The 14582-nt window shown below is 46.1% G+C and overlaps 1 long non-coding RNA gene across 1 annotated transcript in view; it reads left to right on the forward strand.

Moving 5' to 3' along the window:
* Positions 1-3992: 3992 nt before the first annotated feature.
* Positions 3993-14582, forward strand: part of LOC125326939 — a 33567-nt gene continuing 22977 nt past the window's right edge. Inside the window, exon 1 of the long non-coding RNA XR_007204078.1 lies at positions 3993-4160. This is a non-coding gene — a long non-coding RNA (uncharacterized LOC125326939). The remainder of the gene's footprint in view (positions 4161-14582) is intronic.

Below are 14582 nucleotides of genomic sequence, written 5' to 3' on the forward strand. Positions count from 1 at the left end.
GGTTGCAGTTTCTCCAAATGCTTGGAAGCTAAGAATGACAGATGAGGTTGTCATTTTAACCTTTCCATGCCGTTGTGGAAGTGTGCAACTTTACTAATTTTTGCCATGGCTAAATAAGCTGTTTTGGTCCCCAGCTCATTCACAGACTTGACTAAATCAGCTTCACTTGGATTTTCTCCCTAAAACCACCATGGCATAAAGCCAATGACCTTCACCAGGAAATGCAGGGCTGGAAGTTAAAATATAGAAGATTTGCCCCTCTGGAAAGACTTATTTATGGAGAACCCCAATAAAATCTTTTGAGCCACCTGGCATAGACGTAACAAGATTAGAGCTCATGAATACGGCGTCATCTCACTGACCCTCCTGACGTTTCACGGCTCCATCAGTGTTTGCAGTGTGGTGAGTGTTTTCTGGTTGACAGCAGCAGTGGCAGATGGTGTTTGTTTAATTCAGCTTGTTCCCAGGATGGTGTGGGCGGCTCTTTGCTGTCCAGGTGGAGCCAGGCACAGCGGGATCTGGGACATCCTGCAAGGCTGCCACCATGGGACGCTTCCGGCACCACCGGCACGCTGGTGGGGAGGGAGGTCTGCAGCCCCCTATGCTTTAACCTCTCTTCTGCTCAGTCTTCTTTACTTTAAAAGTGTAATTCAAGCTTTGCTCTGATGAAACAATTAGGCTCAGACATGCAAAGCCTTTTGGAGAGGCTTTTTGGAAGGTGAAGTCAGGTCCGATAGAGGAATGGGATGAAGGGGGTGCAGCTGGGGCGGTGGGGATGCCCAGGGGGGTCAGTGGCTTGCAGAAATGACTGCCAATGTGAAGGATGTGCTCCCACCTGAATTTTAACTTTTAAATCTATTATAAAATGGTCAGTCCTGCATCATTTTTAAAAGCCCAGGAAGTCCCAAGGCACGTGGACTGTTATGTGTCATTGGCCCTGGCACTGCTGTGGTGTGGTGGGTCACCATTTGGAAAACACATCCTCCCTATAAATGCACAGGGGAGCATGGCAGGAGAAGAAAGATTGTGTGTTTGTGGATATGAGAGCGTGTGTGGTGTCTGAGGGTGGGTGTGAGAGAGGGACAGTGCCAGAAGGGGAAATGTGACCCTGTGCTCCATCCTTCCTGATTGCAGCTATGACTTCTGTTAATGGGAATTTAGGATGTTTCATTACATGGTTTGTTTAATCTAAATTTCACATTCAACCCCCCTGGAGACAGGTTGAATGAGAGGTTTGTTTTCCCTATTACACCCCACCACGGTGCTGGAGACCCTCTCAGAGATAACAGGTGCTGCTTTCCTCCCCGAGTGGGTCTATGACTCTTTCCAGCAGAGGGGCCCAGGAGATGTGGCTGGGAACAGCAGCTCTCTTCCATCTTCTAACATCCGGCAGTACATATTTCACCTCCTGCAGCATCCCTTAGGGGCCACTAGGGATGCCACCTGTGCCCAGCTTGGCTGTCCCTTCCCTGAACACGGAGGAAAGCCTAGAAGTTGTGGGGCCAGGTTTCCAAACAATAAATAAAGAGGTCAAGGGATGATATGGGAGGGGATAAAATACAGCCTAAGCACACTAAAATGAATCCTATAGGAGCCAAAGCTGAACTGGGACTGGCTGTTCTGTGTGCTGGTGACAGAAAAACCAGTGTGGGGTGTGACTTTCCACATAGCCCAAAAACTATGCAGAAAGTGGTTCTGTCCCAGCAGAAAATCTGCTGGGGCTTGTAACATGAAGAAAACTCCTTTGGGTAAGCACAGCTTGATCAAAATCTCTGCTTCAGACATGCCAGCTACTCTCTAAACATGGAGTGTAATGTCTTTTGTACTTGTAGACTTCTCCTTCCCAGTTTGGATTGGGATCACATGTTGCAGTACCCAAAATTAGAGCCGGAATGGGGAGCCTTGCATATTCATTTCTTGCTGAAATCAGTTTCCATTGAGGCTCCTTAGCATTTTACTGATAACTCTCCTTTGCCAGCAGAACTAGGCGTGGGGCCTAATCATGCCCTTATTAAACTCACTGGAAGTTTTGATGTGGATTTCAATGGCACCAGCACTTTCTCCCAAAGGGACATTGATTTTTTTTTTCTTTCTTTTTTTTTTTTTTTTTTTTTTTTTTCCCTCTATGACTCAGTCCTGCAACTGGTTTCTGATGGGTTTTGCTGTTTTCCTTCACAGGACCAGTAGCCCTAGCAATGGGCAAATAAACAGAAATGGTTCCCAGAAATGGACCCAGACAAAGGGTCATTTCACTTAGAAATTAGAAATTTAGCTAAAAATTTACTTAGAAATTCCCACATCTGGAATTCCTTTTACAGTAAAATGATTCGGATCAGGAAGTGTTAGATCCCACAAATTCCAGTTTGATTGCTAGCAGGTGCAAATGCAAATGAGGAAAGCATCATACCTGCACTTTGGCTCTGGATTTTGCCTTCCCAAATCTTCCAACAAAAACTCTTCATTAGAATTTTTTATCCCATAGAAGAAAACTAGAAAATTACTGACTTTCAAGTTGGTTTCCTTGCTTCCTTTCAAAATGAAAGCATCACTTGGAAACATGTGTGCCTGCAAGTCTGCTTGGAAGCAGGGCTGCCCCCTCTAACCCAGCTCATTTTTTTAATTCCTTGAAGGTGCCGAAAGACCCCCCAAGAGCTTTTGATCTTTGAAGCTGTTTTATTACTACCCAAAAAATTATAAGCACAAGAAAAAAATATTTATTTAAAGACAGGAAAACAGTGAACTCCTGGGTGAGACAGATAAATTAAAAGCTGGAAAATTAATCTCCAACTTGGCCTGTGAGTTCTGGCAAGCTGAATGTCCTCATCCTGCTGGTCACTGTGTGCATCCAGACAAACCCACCCTGTCCCAAAATGTCTTTTTTACCCAAACTTCCCTAGGTTTGGAGCTGGGCAAGCAAGGAGGCTCTGAATGCTTTTGGTGGATCCAGTCTGGCTGATTAAAAGGGTAAGATCTGTCAGAAATTGGCACTGAAACTGGGAAATCTTGGGAATGGGGTGTGATGGAGATCTGAAGCAGGGTGTGGAGTACAGCTCTGCAACAACCTCCTTAAAGCCCATCAGTGTCCAGGAGGATGTTAGGAGGGTGCAAAACCTCAAGGAAGTATTTCAAAAGGATCAAAAAGGAATCTTGCTGCATCCTGTAACTGTACAGGCCAAAGGCTTTTAAAGGGTTTGAAGCAGATAGACACATTTATGGGAAGTAGATAGACACATCTGTGGGTGACAGAGCCACCTGTGGCCATCAGGTACAAACAGGGATTTGGGAGATGGCCACCTGCTCAGCAGCAGACTGATCTACAGTGCTAGACCCTGGGAAAGGGCCTTTGTCCATCCCTCATTTCTTACACGCTTCCCCAACACATTCTCACTTCCCGTGGGATCCCTTATCCTCCCTCCACGGGGACAAATAAGCATCTCTGTGAGTTTGTCCTCCTGCCCTAATTCGATGTCACTCTTTGAAGTATCGCCAGTGACAGAACTCCTCCTGAACCCTCTCTATGTCATTGCACAAAAAAGCCCCCTCTTTGCCAAGGGAGGCCCATGGTATTTCATCTCGCTCGAGGCAACAGATGAGAGAGTTTCCTCTTTTATGGGTTAGCTCAGATGTAGAGCCCACAGTGCTCCCTGGCAGATTATTAAAGCATTAACCATGCTCATTTAATGGCATTGAGATGCAGATAAGATGTAATGTATCATGTATTGTATTCTCCTCTCAGTGTGGCTGAGCGTGTTTTTTAATGTCAAGGGCAGGTGTTTTTGTGTGATACCTACTTAGTGGTATTTATGGTGATATTTGTTCCAGGGCTGCAGTTAATATCATGTCCTCTGTTTCGTTACACTCTGAGGTTAAACTGCACGTCTGGCACATCGTTTATTCAATTATTAAAACATCTTAATGAAGGTTAACAGCACAGTGCAGCATGGCAGCGCAGAGCCGACGCGCATAAATCTGCCAGGCGCGGTGTTGGAAAAGGCAGCTGAACGGCATCTCCCCAAGTGCAGATGGGGCAGATTAAAAGTGCATGCAGAACACTGCCACAAACAGCTCTGAACACAGTCCTTCTGGGAACCAGAGCTGGGGACATGAAAAAAAGAGCTATAATGGGTCTCCCTGCCTTCAGCTGCCAGGAGTGCTGAGAGGTAAATGTGATATTTTGGCTTTCTCTCTCTCTTGCTGATCTTGGGTGAACCCTTCTGAGCTTTTAAAGACAAGTTCCAGTGCAGTATTTCTCTGAACATGCCTGGTTACGGTTCTCCAGGGCTTTAGGGGGATGCTGGGGCTCTGCTTTGCCGTGGGGAACCCTTTTAGTGACCATGCAGATGGAGAAATTTCCGCTGTGGAGCCTCCGAGGTGGAGAGGTGGCATGGGCTGACCCCAGCATGGACCATGTCATGGCACTGGGCTAGTGCTAACCACCAGCACAGGTATCCTGCATGGCCCATGGAGGATCTCAGAGCTACAGAAATGATGTCCTAGTATCTTATTCACCCTGGGAAAAGGCTCCCTAAAATCCAGGAAAGCCTTGGGCTGCAGCCTTGCACCAGCAGCTGCTGGGATAGTGTTCAAATTTTTTTGTTCCTTTAGCAAACATGAGTTGAAGCCTAGGAAAATGCTAGAGGGCTTTGTTGTCATTTTACACAGTATTATTAAGGAATAAGTTAAATTTCCAAATAAGTCTGGAGTCAGGAAAATTCTGCAGCTCTCTCTGAGTTATCTACAGCTGATCTGCCACCTAAACCTAATCTCAGGCTAAAGGGCTTGATGGATCAGCTCTACTTCATCAAAAAAAGGATGGTACTTGTGTTTCACACCAAATATCCATGGGCATCCCAAAATGCTTAAATGACACTTTATTCCCCTCATCCTTGGGTGAGAGACATTGGATTCACGTGTTGTGCAGGAAGCAAAGAGATGTGCATTTTGCTCAGCAATTTGTTGATGTGTTCACCAATTGCAGCTACATTTGTTGCCCAGTGGTACAAGGCTTAATTGAATTGTTGCCTTGTTAATTTTTTAATCAACTCATTATAATCTTTTAATGACTTTGGAGCAGTAGAGGTTTTCCAGACCAGGATATGCTGATAACCTGGGGCTTGGGAGCCAGTTTGAATGATCTTCAGTAAATCAAGTCATTCTACTGTACACTGTAGTTTGCACAGGGATGGCTGTTTTACAGATTTTACAGATGTCTTAGACATGGAAGCCAAAATCAGCAGCAAAGGTATTTCCTGTCTTCTTCCAGAGTTGTTCCTGTGCCCTTTGCTCATTCCATCATGTTTAATTATTTCATTCATTTCTCTTGAGATGAAATTATTTGTCCCAGAGTTCAAGTGCTCATAATGTGCCCATGCAGTTCAATAGCCATTCACTGATACACTTCATGACCCTCCAAGCATTACCTGCCAGTCCACTGGTGGCCCTGCTGACACCACCACCCCCCTCCCCAGAGGTAATTAATCACTCACTGCCTCATTCTCCCCACTTCATTCACACCCTGCAGTGGCAGAGCCCAAAAAATGGTCACGTGAAAACACTCCCGAGCATGATGCTGGTATGGTTGGAGGACACTGTTGTGTTTATTCCTTCACTGCACATCTGCAGGTCAGTGGCTTTCCAATGAATATGTCACAGCTCAGACTGATGGAGAGGAAGACTGAGTCCTTCACCAGAACTCACTCATCTTTCACTCTGCTCAGTCAGGTTTGGGAAACCATAAAATAGACCTTTCAAGCCTATAAAGATCACCAGGGTAGAACATTTACCCGGATTTAATGGGGAAGTAACATGAGTGTCATTGATGCAAAGGAAAGCTCTCCATCACTCCAGTTTAAGTCCCAAATGTGATACTCTGTGACACTTCAAACATATAAACAGTGTAGTGAGAATAAATATAATATATGGGCTTTGCCAATGCAAATGAAAAGCAATTATCCCAAATCGCAGTCTTAATTTATAAGCAGTCAGTATAATTTGAGAAACTGAAATCTGATGTTGCTAAATCAAATTCCTGTAATTCCACTGGGCATTAAGCACATAATAAGATTACACTGTGCACTGAGCATGTCCTTGTTAAATCTGCTGGCTACTGCATTTTTATTGCTCTCCTGGGGGTTTATTGAGTTTACACTTCGAGTAAAAGGTAATGTTTTCACTGTGTCTTTGGTGTGTTGGCCACACAAGTCTGTCTGCAGCAGGCAGAATTGTTAAGCCATATAATTTGCTTACATCCCTTAGCGGTTCAGTTGGAAAAAGAAGAGGCAATTAAAAGACACCATGCAGTTGTATATAACCAAATTTAAAATAATAATAATGAATCTGCTGTACTGTAATCAGTAAGGAAAGGAAGCCATGCATAATGGTGAAGGTCTAGCCGTGAGACAGCTGAATTGATGAGCTCTCCTGTTTAGACTTGGTTCTGAATGCCTGAAGAGTGGTGCTAATACAATATCTGCAATTTATATACAAAAGTGACCTTGAGGCTAGCTGCTCTCCAAGCAATCAGGAAGAATAGGATTTCCTTGCAACAGGCTGTCTGTAGTCTTGGAAAATGGAGGAGAAGGCAGGGGATGAAGGGAGGACACCAGGTAACTTGGCTACTGGCCAGTGAGAGTCCCTGTGAGCCTCATGATATTTCCTGAGAGGCACAGAGATGAAATGTGCCGTTTTAGAAGGAGGCAAAAAGCTAAGAAGAAGCAAATCCCCTCCCAACAAACTGATGCAAGACAAAATGAATGCAACAGAGACACTGAAGAGAATCACACCTGTGAACTGTTAGCATGGACAGCCTTGCAGGACCATCTCAGTGTCCACCTGCAGATGTATTCTCCTGGTGCTCGATTCCCTCCTGCTCTCTTATAAGAGTTGGTTAAAACTTTCAGGTGTAAAAGTCTTCTTGAACGTGCTGATCATTAATCAGGATAATGCTGGATAAGCTTGATAGATGCATTAATTTACATTTTAAATCTTTGCTGTTGTGTCTGGGACAATTCCAGTGTAAAACTGTGGGCTCAGATCTCTCCTAAGAAGTGACACTTTAATTCACTGGGAGCTTACAGGATTAATTATCCTGTAATATTTAAATCTCAGTGCTTTTGTAGGGTCATCCTTTGTTCCCCTAGTTAGCTCACTTTCCAGAACATTTTACAGTCAAGGTTCCAAGAACACCTTGCTTCTACAGCTGAATTTTGTCAGAAAAGAACAGACCAAGTGTGCATTCCTCTCTGGGAATAAAGATAATTCTGCTCAGCAGGATTTGTGATGGCAGCATGAGAACAGTGCACCCCATGACCACTTAGAGAGCCTCAAACTTCTACTTAGGACCAGGTCTGAATTAGAAAGACAGACCATAGGATCACAGAATCATGGAATGGTTTGGTTTGGAAGGGATTTTCAGGACTATCTCTTTCCAACCCTCCTACCCTGGGCAGGGACAACTTCCACTAGATCAGGTTGCTCCAAGCTCCATCCAGCCTGGCCTGGAACACTTCCATGTCAGACATTTCTCTGGTATGCTCTTACAGTTTCCAGCAGCTGACCCTTGGGGAAAAAAAAGAGCTAATTACATATATATGGTTCCTGATGTGTATAGAAAGCTTCCTGGACTGACTTTTTCCTTCATCACTCCTTGTTTTCTGCAGATACAGCATTACAGAGCCAAGAACATGTGAGGTCAGAGTCTCACTTCTGGGGTGTCCTGCTGCTCACGCCAGCTTGTGTGGAAAAAGTGATGGAGGGTCACTCATCATGCAGGGAGTGCTGCAGCTCTCTGCAGGGACTCATTTTGCTCTGGGTTTAATGATTTGCAAACTGGAGGGATTTCATGTGTCTAAAACCTCATGTCCTCTAGCCAGTCACCAGCTATTCCTGAAATTTTACTGTCAAGGCAAAGATTTGTGTCAAACCTGCCCGGGCAACTCTGGAGGTTTCTGTTTGAAATGCTTTCTCAGGGGTAGATACACCAAGACTTTGACTGAATTATTCCATTATTTGAGATTTATTGCTGGCAATGGACAAGTTCCTTTGGGAAAGCCTTAACATGAGCTGACAGTAATTCACCAGAAGTTTGGCATGGTTTTACCCAAGGGAACTCTAAACCAGCAAGCCTTCCCATGACATAAATATCACAGAGGTCACAGAGCAATTAGGATTAGGGTTACAAATGTGTTTATCAGTGTCAGGACAATTATGTCTTCTAGCTTTGTTAGATGAGCATCTTGAGACACCTACTTTGGAAAACTTACTGGGAAAAGGAAGAGCTTGAATCATAAACCTCATAAGTGCTGTGTGTGCCATGCAGGCTGCCCCTTAAGTGTCAAAAACATATTGGCGGTGTCAGAAAGGGCTGGAACTGGATTTTCACCCTTTTTTTTACCACCAGAAAGACCAGGAGGAAGTGAGTAAAAACTCAGAACACACAAAAGGAGTGCACCTTCCCATGTAAGGCTGGTGCTTGTGGGACAACCACAGTCCCTTGATCAGCTGTGGGTACAGGTGTTAAAAAATTTAAGAGGGCTCCAGCAAACACTAAAGAAGTTCATGCAAGAGAGATGCACAAAAGCCACATCTGTCTTGGGAAAACCTTGTGCTGAAAGGGGCTGGAAGATGGAGAAATATCAGTAACTGCTTCCCTGAGCTTAGATTCTTCCACAGTCATCTTCTCCTGAGTTAGGCTGTGTTCCGAAGGCTGTGGCTGTGTTGGTGTGTTGTGCTACAACCTTCCACATTTGGACTTTGGGGGCATAAAATAGCCCTTGTTGTGCCCTCCCTTCCTCACCTTCCCCCTGACATGCTGCATCTGATGTGTGGGATTAGAACCACGCAATCCTGTGGCCTTGTGCATGGCACATCTCACATCAGGAAAGTAGGAGCAAGGTGTGTGCTCAGAGGCCACTGCCAGAAAATTATCCTAGAGGGAAGGCAGTTTTTATTTATGACCTCAGCTCATCACATTAGCAATAACTCAGCTTATTCCTGCTCAGGGGTGGTGCTTTTCCTCTGAAAGGATGAGATGTAGCTTTTCATGAGGACCACACTCATGTCTCTTTTCCAGAGAGGAAATATGAGGATTTTGTATGTTTTCCATGCTGTAATCAATTTATTGCTTTATGGGATTCAGAGCTCCCCAGGAAAGTGTCATGGATTGTGTCATGGTGCACACTACTTGCATGGAGACCTTTGATTCAGCTGGCAGACATTAAAAGAAGACAAAATAAGTTTAGCCAAAATGCTCAGTAATGACTGCATGTGTGCAGCTGCAAGAAGAGCAGTGGTAATTGAGACAAGAGTGGGAATTATTGGCAGCAGGGTCAGCATTCATGCGTGATTTATATTTTTTTCCTGATTTATGATTTCTTTACCAGCTGTGCAAGGTCCCTGCTATGTCCCCACCTAACTGTTGTCCACCCTGCTGCCTTCCCAGGGCTCTTCTGATCCACGGCTGAGCATGACCTGCTCTTGACATTGGCTTCCACTGCCTGAGAGTCAGGGAGGTGCTCTTGAGTTTGCTCCAGGCATAAACATTTGGGGTGATGTAGTGGAGTAAGAACTTCCCCTGTATACCTTACCCCAGGTCTGGAGGAGCTGGAAACAGACTGGGAGCTCAGGAACTGGGGCTGAAGCCAGAAAAACCAAAGCCATCAAGGGAAAGCTGTTTCAAGCTTCAATCCAGCTTGTACAACCCAGACAGTAAATCTCCACCTCAAGGCTTGACAAAATTGTCCTAACAAGACAGATTTTGTCCTCAGTGTATGTTTTCTTCCTCCTCTCATCATCAGTGGGGCTGAGAGCCTATTGATAGCACTAGTGCCCATCTCATGCTGGTTTAATACCTCCCTCACCTTCTCCTGCTGGATGCAGGGTGCAGGCTGCTGTTTGTGCTCAGGGCAGCTGGCAAGGAAAAGGTTAAAGCTGTTGAGGAAACGGTCCTTTGCAGCTTAAGTCATTTTTACAAAACCCTCAAGAGCCAACTGGTGGGCAGAGACAAGGAAACATTCATATAAATACGTCCCTGGGTTAAGGGGTGCTGCAGTCTCCTCTCTACTTGCTGTGGGTACCTTGACATAATTCCAGGAGCAAACTGAGCTGAAGAAGCAGATTCTTGAGGATTCCTAGTCTTAAAGTGGGTTTTTCCTGTGTTTCTATAAGCAACTTAATGACCAAGGTAATGTTCAGCTCCAGCCAGGACTGACAGCCCATGCTTGGACCCATATTTTGGATGTCCAGTGGGTACACCAATCAGGAATATTGCTATAGGATGGAGACAGACCAAGAGTCCCAGCAGTGCTGGTAGCTGCTCCCACTGGCTTGCAGAGTCTCCATTTGTAGGATAAAAGGGAGAAGAAGAAGGATGCTTTCTCTGGCTTGTTAAAACACAGGGTTTCTGCTGGGCAAAGAAGATGTCAAAACTCCTGGCCTTACAGCAGTGAGGAGGCCAACAGAGCACAGCAAACTGGAAGTTTGAGACAAAGTACCTGCTTGTAATGGGCTGTTTTCCCAAAGAGTTGTTCTACAGACTGGCTGGAGTCTGCACACAAACCTCCCCCCATCCCAGCACAGGCCACAAATCTCTGCCGGGGCTGCTTTAGCTCAGAGTTCAGAAGTTAAACAGAGTTATGTCCTTGGAGAGATGAAATCCTGGTCCTGTTGGCCCTGAAGCCAAAGCTCCTTTTTCACATTTCATGGAATTATAATATCATTGAGGTAGGAAAAGACCTTTAAAATCATAGAATCCAACCATTAACCCAGCTCTGCCAGGTACACCACTAAACCATGTCCCCAGGTACCACATCTACATGTCTTTTAAGCACCTCCAGGGATGATGATTCCACCACTTTCCTGGGTAACCTGTTTCAATGCCTGACCACCATTTCCATTAAGAAAATCTTCCCAATATCCAATCTAAACTTCCCCTGACACAGCTTGAAGCTCTTTCCTCTTGTCCTGTCTGTTGTTACTTGGGAGAAGAGACTGACCTCCATCTGGCTACCACCTCCTTTCAGGGAGTTGTAGACCTCTGGTCCATGCTCACAGGGACAGGGACAAGAGATGGTGCCCAGGTTGGTTTAATTTGCTGCTGGGGACTGCTGAGGAGGCAGGACCCCCTCTACAGATGTGTGATTTGGGGAGCTTGGGAACATCAAGGCCTCAGTCAGGTGCTGCCACTGGAAAGAATGGCTTTTTCCTGAAAGGCAAAACCTCAGCAGGGACTTACAGGGCTCCTAAAAAGCCCTGGGGTAATTCCTGAGCTTTGCTGGCCTGGCAGCTCTGAGTGCAGCCAGTTTTGCGTTGCAGTGACCCATCCCACTGCGGGGCTGGGGCAGCAAGATGCCCATCAATCCCAGCCCATGCCCTGGATCGAATTTCCCGAAGAGGCAGAGGGTGGGTCGAGGGGCGGCTCAGGAGCCTAAGCCGCACCCCCTGGGCAGTGCCCGAGTCCAAGGTTCGGGAAAATTCCCAGTTATGCGGCTCTCTGTTATAACTCCCACCTCTCGGTTTACCCCAGTGGTTCTTGTTAAATTGTATCCTCCCCTTGGACTGTAACTCATTGGTTGTTTCCCCCTTTCACCGGGGTTTTCAAACTCCCTATAAAACTGAGGACAAGCCTCGGGGGATCATCCCATCACTTCCCATCACAATCCCATCGCATTCCATCCCTTCCGAGCTTGTTCAGGTTGCGAAACTTCTAACAATAAAACCTGTTAGGAGTTGGACCAGAACAGCCTCTCTCTGTCTCCTCTAACGAGAGCCGATCCCATCGGCTCCTGCCGTGTTCCCTCTGCAAAGCAGCCAGCCAGCTAGCCAGCTCAGCCAGCAGCTCTTTTCCTGATGCCCAAGTCGCTCCAGCGACGCACAGAAGAACCCAGCTGGACTCTCTCTGACCTGGGGCACGGCAGAGCTCGTGCCTCAAGCAAGAACTGCGTTAGTCTTGGGCTGGGCTTTGCTGGGAGATGGCACAGCAGAAGCCACACCATCTTTTCAGAGTTTTCCGCTTCCGTCTCTGCTCCTGCAAACAGCAGAACTGCCTCTCACACCAAGCTCTGGTGTTTTAGGAAGGTGTGATTACTGTGGAAGTTGTGAATTTTTGTTTTAAGAATTCCCTTTCTTCTCTCTCTTGTGATTGCGGAGAGATTCTTGCAAATATAGCATAGGTTTATTTTAAAGGTTGGAACAGCAAAGTGCAAGAGTGTGTTGTACAAAAAAATGAGAAACAGATCCCAACTGTACTATTCATTTGTAAAAAGACATGAGGCTTTTTACACTATTTTGAAAAATTCTTGTGGGTCTGCTTTTGCCTTACAAGTTATAAAATCAGGAGCCTGCTGTTGCTAGATTAGGTCTGAGTTAGAGGCAGAGAGGGGATGCTGCTTTTACAGTCATCCCAGGAGTCCTGTGCACCCCCGCTTCAGTACCAGGAGCACATGGAGTGAAATCTCCCACAGAGGGATGTATCTCCTGAAAACCTCATGCATAGTTCTTTCTGGATACTTTCCTTATCCTCTTCAGAGGTGTCGGGTTTTTTTCCTCCCCCTGGGGAAGTTCTACCCCAGCAGGAATACAGCCTTTGGAGCCATTGCCTTTGAACCCTGGCGGACGGTTTTCAGGCAAACTCATCCTGTTTGCATTTGAGGTTTTGTCCAGGCTCTCCTGTGTTCCACAGCCAGAAAGTGTGAGTAGAAGGAGGATAAGGTCTGGTATACCAATTACCAGTGCTCTAAATCCCTGCTAGGGGAAGGATGCGCCCTCAGCATCAGGTGTCTCTTGCTTGGGCCCAGCTGTATCCCAGTGCTTCTCTTTGAGGCAGTTTTTCAAAACATGGGGGAAGTTTTTCCCTTTGTTTGCAGGGCTCTTGAATTTGCACAGGAACGCCCCTGGGCCCAACACCTGCCACTTTGGTTCCTGGCCTGGAGATAGGACCTGGCAGAGAATCCTGAAGCTGCCCCACTTCTTTCCAGCCCTAAAACTCAGAGTGAGATGTGTAAAGAGCTCCATACACAGGAGGCAGGGTACATAGAATCATCAAGGCTGGAAAAGACTTCTAAGATCATCAATTCAAATCATTAACACAGTGCATGTGCAACATCCTTCAGAAGGAAGGATGCACCTTAGGAGCCATGGGCTACCTTGAATATTAATAATCCTTTCTGTTGTAGAGGAATTACTTGGATTCTGGTATGATTTCATTCAATCTCAGGTCTTCTGTTCCTTCCATTGCCCATTTTGCCCTTCATTTCTCCATGGCAGGCTTGTGGCAGGGCCTGTGCATTGTCCCAGGGAGCTCCAGGTGCCTCCAGGCTGGTGTAAAGGCTTGTGGGGAGCAGAACAGCTGGGGATGGGGCACTTCCAGTCACTCACACTCCCCCTCCTTCCACCTCTATGTCTCTTTCACTGGTGCCTGCCCAGGTTTGGTGCCCTCCAGTTCATTTGCACCATCAAAGAGAGCAAGCTGCCATCTCCTGGGGGCAAGCTCTCAAGGTGAGAACATGGGGAAAACCTGGCAGCCGTCAGAAGTCACATTACTTCCACGGTGTTCCCAAAGCAACCTGACGTGCTTAGCAATAATTGCCACAGATACAGGAGGTGCCAGGTTTCAGCAAGCTGCTCTCTGTCTGAGCTGTGCTCTTTCCTGATGAAAATAAGGCTGGTGCCACAGGGAACGAGGCAAAAGAGCACACAGAGAGATGAAACTGGTGGGAAAGGGAAAAGTGTAGCTTAAAAGAGAACCTGTTGTGGTACAGATTTCTTTAGTGGTTCCATGGCCTCATTTGTGTTTTGCTGTGATTAATGTGATTAATGGGATTAACATATCCTCCTGCTTGGCACTGACTGTGGTTCCTGAGTAATTTGGGGTCTCTTGGGACTGATCATAGAATCCTACAACATTTTGGGCTGGAAGGGATCTTAAAGACCATCTAGATCCCATCCCCCTTTCCACTAAACCAGGTTGTTCAGAGCCCCTTCCAACCTGGCCTTGAATACTTCCAGGAACTCACATCCACAGCTTCTCTGGATGACTTGTGCCTCACCATCCTTCCAGTAAAAAACCTTCTTCCTTATATCTAATCTAAATTGACCCTCTCTTAGTTTAAAACCATTACCCCTTGTTGTATTGCAATAGGATGTTGCTGACTGAGTTGGATACTGCACTGGGGACACCAGAGGTACCAAATACTTTCTCCAGTTTCTCTGCTAGGAATAGCGGCCAAATTTATCCTCTGCTCTTTCTCACTCTTTGCAAGACGTACACCTCCAGCTGCCATTGCTTTCAAAGACTTGGGATCGCTCATTCCAGGTGGGATATACATTTTTTTTTTTGAACCACGTGAGGGCATAAGTACTTCTGCAAAGTTGAACTGGAACTTCATGCAGGCTCAACCATGTACCCTCAAGACCCAGCCTCCCCGTGCCATAGGGGACTGTCCATAGGATCCAACATGGGTTGAATCAAAGTGCTAGAGCTGAGGAAGAACTTGTAAGGGGGACAGTGAGACACCTGTATGTTGCATGTAGAAATCCCTGTAGATGGCAGTTTGGAAGAACAGGTCTCTGCTGGGAAGGGATGAACC

This window comes from Corvus hawaiiensis, chromosome 6, assembly GCF_020740725.1.
Source record: "Corvus hawaiiensis isolate bCorHaw1 chromosome 6, bCorHaw1.pri.cur, whole genome shotgun sequence".
Taxonomy (NCBI): domain Eukaryota; kingdom Metazoa; phylum Chordata; class Aves; order Passeriformes; family Corvidae; genus Corvus; species Corvus hawaiiensis.